The following is a 9,280-nucleotide window of genomic DNA, read 5'->3' on the forward strand; positions in this document are numbered from 1 at the left end:
AAAAGGGCTAAACAAACTGAAAATCTCCAACTATTCTTTGATCTATCAAAGAACTGAGGTTATAGATCAAGACCCTACCCTAATACTGAAGAGACAGTTAACTAAAGGGATTCACAGCTTACTTGGATCAGAAGCACACGATTGAAGCCATTACCAGCAGGAACACTTAAAGGATAATTGCTGGAGGTTTAGCACTGACCAGCTTAAGAGTTAAAAGCTCCAGGGGCCTCCGTTCTGGGCGGGGGGGTGTCCCACACTTTTGTGAGTTTCATGTCCAAGAGCCCATTAGATTCTAGGTAAAGATCAAAAAAAAAAATCCACTAAGGCTTTTGGAATTGGGGGCGGGGGCAAGGAATTAACAACTTTGAAGTAAGCTCATAATATTCCATTCTCCTTAACAAAAGTCTATCCTCGAGGGCAATTATTTGATCAGAGCCTGAGTGACTTGGATTTTATCAGAGCCTAATTGATCTGGAGGAAGTAAAATATCCAACTGATATCCCCTCTAGCCTTACTGTCTCATCTAAGAGGATAAAAATACAGGCAGACAATGTCACAACCCAGGGGCACAGGCTCTCTAAAAGACTGAGACATAATTGTAAAACTATAGAATGCTTCTCCTCCTCCTTACCACCACATGTCAATGTGGGCCCTTGTATAATTACAGATTATAGCTGAAACAATGGCAAGCCTCAGGACCTACTTAAGGTGTCTCTAGGACAATCCAAAGTCCACAGTAGCAGGGACTACTGTGGACTTTGGGACAAAAAGGGACTCTAGAAATTTTAGCTTCTGAAACTCACAGCTAAGGAAGACAGTAAAAATAACCTACAGGTAACATCATACTAATTGCGAGAAACTAGATGCTTTCTTCCTAAAATTAGAAATAAAGCAAAGATGTCTCTTCTCATCATGGCTATTCAACATTGTACAGAATGTTCTAACTAATGCAATAAGATAAGAAAAAGAAATAAAATGTAACCAGACTGTGAAGGAGGAAATAAAATTGTCTTTGTTCACAAATATCATGATTGTCTACGTAGAATATCCCAAATACTCAAAAACTACAACAAAAACTCCTGGAACTAAACAGTGATTATAGCAAGGATTCAGGATACAAGGTTAAACACAAAAGCGAATTCTTTCATATATATGAGCAATAAACAATTGGAAGTTGAAATAAAAAACACAGCATCACTTATGTTAGCACCCCCAAAATTAAATATTTAGATAGGAATCTAACAAATATGAATCTAACAAAATATGTAAAGAGCTATATGAAGAAAATTATAAAACTCCTATAAAAGAAATAAAAGAACTAAGTAAATGGAGAGATATTCCATGTTTATGGGTAGGAAGAAGCAATATTATTAAGATGTCTGTTCTTTCCAACTTGATCTATAGATTCAATACAACCCTATTCCAAATCCCAGGAAGTTATTATTTTGTGGATATCAGCAAACTTATTCAAAATGACATATGAAAAGGCAAAAGACTCAGAATAGCCAACATAATATTGAAGAACAAAACTGTAGGACTGATACTACTGGAGTTCACTTACTACAAAGTCACAGTGATCATGATAGTGTTGTGTTGGTGAAAGAATAGAAAAATAGATCAATGGAACAGACTACAGAACCAAGGAATATATCCATACAAATACAGTAGACTAATATTTAGCAAAGAAGCAAGGAAGAGTCAATGGAAAATGCACAATCTTTTCAATAAATAATGCTGCTAGAACAGCCAGACATCCAGATTCCAAAAAAGAAAAAAACAAAAGAAAAGAAGAAGGAAAAAAAAGAGAATCCTAGACACAGACTTTACACCCTTCTTGAAAATTAACTAAAAATGCATCATAGACCTAAGTGTAAAATGAAAAATTATAACATTCCCCAAAGATAACATAGGAGCAAATTTAGGTGACCTTGGGTTAAGGAATGAGTTTTCAGATATAGCACCAAAAGCACAATCAATGAAGAAAAAACTGATAAGTGGAACAACATTGAAATTAAAAACTCTGTGAAGACAGTTAAGAGAATGAAAAGATAAGTTACTGATTGAGAGAAGATATTTGCTAAAATCATATCAGAAAAAGAACTTGCATCCAAAATATATGAAGAATTCAAAGCTCAACCATAAAGAAACAAACTCAACAAAGTGGGTATACAGAGAACATACTTCAACATAATAAAGGCCATATATGACAAGCCCACAACTGACATCATATGCAATGTTGAAAAGTTTAAAGTTTTCCTCAAATATCAGAAAAAAGACAAGGGTGCCCACTCTTTCCACTATTATTCAACATACTCTTGCTTATAGTATTCAACATAGGAAGTCCTAGCCATAACAATAAGGCAAGAAAAAGAAATAAAAGGAATCCAATTTGGAAAGAAAGAAGTAAAACTGTCACTAGTTGCAGATGACACGCTATTATATATAGAAAACCCTAAAGACTCCACCAAAAAACTGTTAGAACTAATAAATGAATTGAGTATAGTTGCAGGATACAAAATCAATAGACAGGAGTCTGTTGCATTTCTACACACGAGTAATGTACTATCAAAGAGAAATTAAGAAAGCAATCTTATGATCGCATCAAAAAGAATAAAAACCCTAAGAACAAATTTAGCCAAGGAGGTGAAAGACCTGTACTCTGAAAACTATAAGACACTGATGAAAGAAATTGAAGACAACCCAAATAAATGAAAAGAAATGCCATGATCATGGATTGGAAGAATTAATATTATTAAAATGTCCATGCTACCAAAGCAATCTACAGATTCAATGCAAACTCTATCAAAATTCCAATGACATATTTCACAGAACTGGAACAAATAATCCTAAAATTTGTATGAAGCCATAAAAGATCCAGAATATCTAAAGCAATCTTGAGAAAAAAGAACAAAGTTCAAGGTATCACATGCCCTGATTTCAAGCTATACTACTAAGCTACAGTAATCAAAACAGTATGATAATGGCACAAAAACTGACACAAGGGTCAATAGAAAAGAATATAGGCCAGAAATAAACCCAAACTTACATCATCAATTAATCTACAACAAAAGAGGCAAGAACATACATTGGGCAAAAGACAATTTCTTCAAAAAATGGTGTTGGGAAAACTGGACAACCACATGCAAAGAATGAAACTAGATCACTTTTTTGCATCATATACAAAAATAAACTTAAAATGGATTAAAGACTCAAATGTAAGACCTGAAACCATAAAACTCCTTGGAAAAGCTTAGGCAGTAAGCTCTTTGACCCGGGTCTTAGTAGTATATTTTTGGATATGTTTCCTCAGACAAAGGCAATAAAAGCAAAAATAAACAAATGGGACTATATCAAACGAAAAAACTTTTGCACGGCAAAGGAAACCATCAACAAAATGAAAAGACAACCTACTGAATGGGAGAAGGTATTTTCAAACAGTATATCTAATAAGGGGTTAATATCCAAAATATATAATAACTCATACAACTCATTATTTAAAAAAACAAGCAACCCGATTAAAAAATGGGCAGAGAACTTGAATAGACATTTTTCCAAAGAAGACATACAGATGGTCAACAGGCACATGGAAAGATGCTCAAAATCACTAATCATCAGGGAAATGCAAATCAAAACCACAATGAGATATCACCTTACAGCTGTCAGAATGGCTATTATCGAAAACACAACAAATAAAAAAATGGGAACATAAATTGGTAAACCCACTATGGAAAACAGTATACAGGTTCCTCAAAAAATTAAAAATCCAGCAATTTTACTTCTGGGTGTTTATTCAGAGAAAATAGCAACACTAATTCCAAAGGATATATGCAACCCAATGTTTATTCCAGCATTATTTACAATAAACAAAATATGAAAGCAATCTCAATATCCATTGATGGATGGATGGATAAAGAAGATGTGTATGTACCTTTTACACACAGACACACACACACACACACACACACACACACACACACACACACGGAATACTACTCAGCCATAAAAAAGAATAAAATCTTGCCATTTGTGACAACATGGATGGACCTAGAGGCTATTATGTTAAGTGAGATAAGTCAAACAGAGAAAGACAAATGCTTCACGATTTCACTTATATATGGAGTCTAAAAAACAAAACATATGAACAAACATAACAAACAGAAATAGACACATAGATACAAAGAACAAACTGGTGGTTGCCAAAAGGGAGGGGGATGAGGGGATGGGTGAATAGGTGAAGGGGATTAAGAGGTACAAACTTCCAATTATAGAATAAATAAGTCATGGAAATATAATGTACAGCATAGTGAACACAGTCAATAATATTGCAATAACTTTGTATGGTGGCAGATGGTAACTAGACTTATTGTGGTGATCATTACATAATGTACAAAAATATCAAATCACTGTGTGGTACACCTGAAACTAATATAATGCTAAGTCAATTATACTTCAATTAAAAAAGAAACAAAAAGCTCAATTATAAAATGTATAAAATATTTGAAACTCAACAAAGAAGATGTACAGATGGCTAATAAGCATATGAGAAGATGCTCAACATCATTAAGGAACTGCAAATTAAAACAATGAGATACAACTACATACCTATTACAATGCCTAAAATAAAAAACACTGACTATAATGTCATCCACTTTGTATACATATGCTTGTTTTGGTAGACGAGCTGCTTGTCATCAGGTCTTTTGCATCTATAAAATCACCATATAGACTAGCCATGTCTAAAATACCCATCATTTTTAAGCATTCAGAAATTCAATGGATTGTATCATAATTCAAATTTCTTCAGGTCAATGGTTTTAATACACAGAGATAATTTGAACTTGTGAAACCAAAATTGGATTCCAAATTTTAAATTACAGTTTTAGTAAAGATATTGAGGAAGTTCTATTAAACTTGGCTTCCCTTTTCTGTAGACATGCTTTTGGATTTCCATAAAATGAGTCATGTTTTTCATTTTCATGAATTTTTGTTGCACCCTACACATAAGCATCAAATAATCCAGGTACAGAGAGTTCATCCTTTTCTCAACTCATTATGGCCCTTTGAAGATCATCAAACAGTTTTAGGGAAACAGCATTTAAGTTTCTGTTTTATTGTAATTCTTTTCCCATTTTTTATCTTCAATATATTTCTAAATTGGAGAACATTTTTCTTGCCCCAAACCTTGAAAATATGAGTTTACAATAGGCCAACATTTTTTCTTTCCTATAGCTGACATCACTGAGAGCTATCCTCTAGACATGTGAAAGGCTATGTTCTTTTATTTCAGTAAAGTCTAAAATACCATTAAGGGCTTCTGCACATTCTGAGGAAACTGAAAAGTGCTAAAAAAATATTCATTACAAAATCCTCACTATCACAGATAAGCAAATCACATCCCTTTTTAGCACTGTTGTATAAAGTTTTGCAGAAAATTTCACAAGGTAAAATCCTTACATTTTCTTTTGTTAGAAGTTTATAAACTGAGTGGAATTTTCCAAAATTTACATTTGCTCTGTTGGCCAAATCTGCAGATTGATGAGCAGAGTTTAGAGGGTATTTGGACAGGATATCAACAATCTTTTATTTTACATGTTTCATTAAATTCTTCATAGAAATTTAGAAAGTAATTTCCAACTACCTTCTTCAAATCAAAGTACCTAAATAGCTAGGGATAACATTTTCATTTGTTTGTTTTTTCCATGATTCAGCTTATCACTTGAGATACTATAAAAAGAATGATCTTTGATAAGACCTGTAAGATCTTTGATCTGTACACTGGAAGGAGCCAAGAGATTTTCAAAATTTCTCCTTTTGTTTACCCAGAAGACATTTTAGTTTCAATCTCTGAACCAGGAAATGTAACTTAACTCATTTTCATAGAATAAGAAAAAGAGAAAGGAGCGATATGATATTGTTCAGAGTTTAGCTGAGTCACTGCTTGGTACTGTCTTGGCCTCCATTGTGTTGGGCCAAGTGGGGGGCCTCTCTTGCAAATGCACAACTTGTCAATCTAGGTAAAGAGGTAAACTGGGGCAAGCTCAAATTACCAGACATTGAGTTTATTTGGGAATAGCAGAGGAATTGTATCAGTAAATCAGGAAATGCAAATTGCAGCAAGCTACAGGTGAGTCTGGTGAGAGTTTGGGGTGGGTTGTATTTATGCGCAAGGAGTGCAAAGACGGGCTGGAGGTGGGGATGTCCAGCCAAGAGTCCATGCAGTATGTTAATTGGCTTGAGGAGGGGGAGAGATTATTGGCAGATGTTCATTGGTCAGGAGATAATTCCAGTTTTCTGTAAATCCAGCATTTAGGGGAAATAAGTCTCTCAGTTCTTAATGTCCCCCCCACCCCAGGCACATGTGTGGGATTCTCCATTTCATATCCTCTGGTTCCATTTTATATTGAAATCCTTTCACATTTAGATAACAGTCTGCAGAATCACAAGCAAAGGTACGTTTCTGATATGACCTTGCCATTGGCCCTTGTGATGGGAGAAGTCTCCCCCTTTTCCCAGGGCCCTCCCTTGTGTGTTCCTTAGATAAGACCCTCATGGAGCTTACTAAAGCCCCACACTTTTGGTTTGAATTGACCCATCCAGCCTTAGCCTCGGTACTCCAAATCACCCCACGCACTAACCCTAATAAAGGCATGTGCCCCAGGTCCTGGAGCTCTCTCTGTCTTCGCCCTGCCTTGACCTCCCTATGTGGCCCCTCAAGTCATGCCACCTACTTCCTCCAGGACCTATGACTCTTAAGCTTCTCTATTTCACTTTCCTTTGTGGTCTTTTGTTGAATCAAGGCTCACCATCCAACAGTAGACTTGGGGCTCTACTTACCAAATGTTAATTTGACAAAGTCACAGCAGACACGTGTGTTCATTTGTGAGGAATGCCAAGCTGATTCCGTGGCTGCTTTTTGCTGAGCATCGATATCTTTGGGGGAGATGAAAGCTTTTAATTGGTTTAGAAGAACTTGCATATCTCATCTCAAACTTGTGAGATTGTCTCCTTCTCCACCCAGCTCATTTCCAAATTCTCTGCAGTATGTGATTTAATACACTCTGTTTTGATCATTTTCCTTCTTCATCCAGTTGTATTTCCACCTGTTATTAATACAGGCACTTAGCCTTCTTTTTGGTGTTATCTGGATCATGCTAGCATTGGGATTGGAATTGTTCTCATTTTCATTATTTAAACTCTTAGGAAACATGATCACAATATTTACAATGTTAAAAATTAAATTTGCATTATCTTGATAAAAAAAAGCACAGCAGTTAATCTACAGGCAAAGTCAAAGATGACTGTTAAAACTCATGATTACGATACACTTAAGCTTTATTTTTATATTGTTACATTGTGGAGGCCTTACAGCCACAAATACCCCAACATATACATTTCTATTATGGACTTCGCTTTATGTTTGCATAAAAACATGGGTCATTCAGGTGGTTTTGTAATATCTGATAAACTATATGCCCAAAATTGTCCTCAAATCTTCAACTCTTGCAAAATGAAAACAGCTCACATCTTTGAATGCCTGTGCTTTCAGTTTCTACTATTCCAATAAATAGCTCCAATTTTCAGTCAGGACTGAGGTTCCCAATTCTCTGTGTATTCTGCAAACTGAAAATACACGTGGAAATTCTGTAGGTGGCAAACTATTAGATATAATATAGCTGGGATTAAACCGATCCTACCTAAGGCATTTATAATCGAATGATGTCAGAACAAAATGGAAATTAATGAAAATGATATTAATGAAACACAATAACCACAGGCTAATTTCATGTCAATCAATCAGATGGAAGGAAAGAAAAGAGACATATTACAGTCAGGTTCAGTTTAATAATTAAATTAAATAACTAAATTGCAGAGTACCTCAGACAACTCTCTCTGAGTTTGTATGAGCAGGAACAAGTTTATAAGTTTCCCCGATTGGAATAGTAATGAGAATTTCAAAGGTTCCTCCTGGCTAAATGTATTTTACATAAATACATAATGCAAAAGCTGAAGTCAAAAGTAGGTACATTCTATGATATTCAAAGGACAAATTATGTGGCATTTGAAAATCTGTAAGTATATACAGGCAACTTCTCTCCTTTTCTTTCTTTCTTTCTTCTTTTATCTTTCACACTCTCCCTTTCTTTCATCCTTCTTTCTTTTAGTGCTTGGATGAAAATTTTCTGTTTATATGGTGGCAGGGAAAATCTCTCTGATTTTTTTCGCTCAACAACTTTGGAACCCAATCCAATCTGTGAAAGTCAGGGGTTCCTTTACTGATCCACACTGGATAGTCCTGTAAGATGTCTTGTGTGTGCTTCCATCACCTCCACATAGTAATGTTCACTGGTCTTCCAGATTGGGTTGCAGACAAGGAATCATTTTCAGAATCTATAGGGCAGGAGTATGAGAATTCCTTAGATTAGGGAGATGGGAAACTCAGGACACTTTGTGAGGTCCCTGAGAATTGTGTGTCTCATCTGCAACCCTGACAACTCTTAGTGCATGGCAGAGCAGTCCCCCAATAAAAATTTGTGAAATCAAAATAAATCCCGATACAAGAAAAAAACCCATATGTACAAGGTACATAGTAGGATTCAATAAACATATATTGACTCCAAAGGAGGAAAAAGCAATGGATTTTGCTAAAAGCTGGATGGGCTTTGGTCAATTATTTCTCTACCTATTACCACAGGAGATTATAGGATACTTCCTTTGGAGACCCATAGCCAGAATATCGTTCAGTCTTCTTGGAAATCCAAAAGGGTCAGGAAGTTCTTAGTTTTAAATGAGATGCTTAAAAAATAATCTAGAGGAGCACTTAAGAATATTCTGGATGCTGGAGCTGATAGAGCATGTATATCCCATTCAGCATTAAAACATTTGCTTGGTGCCAGGAATTGCTTCCCCATTATTAGAAGGTGAATTCTATTCATTACAAAAGGAAGGTACTGTCTGTGTGATAAAGTTATTATTACCATTTCATATGTGAGAAAATTGGGGCTTAATTTCCTTACCTATGATCTCAAACTTATGAGAAGAACTAGAAGTAGAACTCAATGCTGTTTTCTCCCAAGCATGCACTCAGCATTATACAGCCTTTCTCTTTTAATTCTTTTTTAATTTTTTTAATTTTAATTAAACAAATTTTTAATTTTTAAAATTTTAAATTAAAAATTTAAATTAAATTAATTAAATTTAAATTTAATTAATTTAATTAAAAATTTAATTTTTAAATTTTAATTTTTAAAATTAAAAGAGAATTTTTAATTCTCTTTTAATT

This window comes from Pseudorca crassidens, chromosome 5 (genome assembly GCF_039906515.1).
Source record: "Pseudorca crassidens isolate mPseCra1 chromosome 5, mPseCra1.hap1, whole genome shotgun sequence".
Classification (NCBI taxonomy): domain Eukaryota; kingdom Metazoa; phylum Chordata; class Mammalia; order Artiodactyla; family Delphinidae; genus Pseudorca; species Pseudorca crassidens.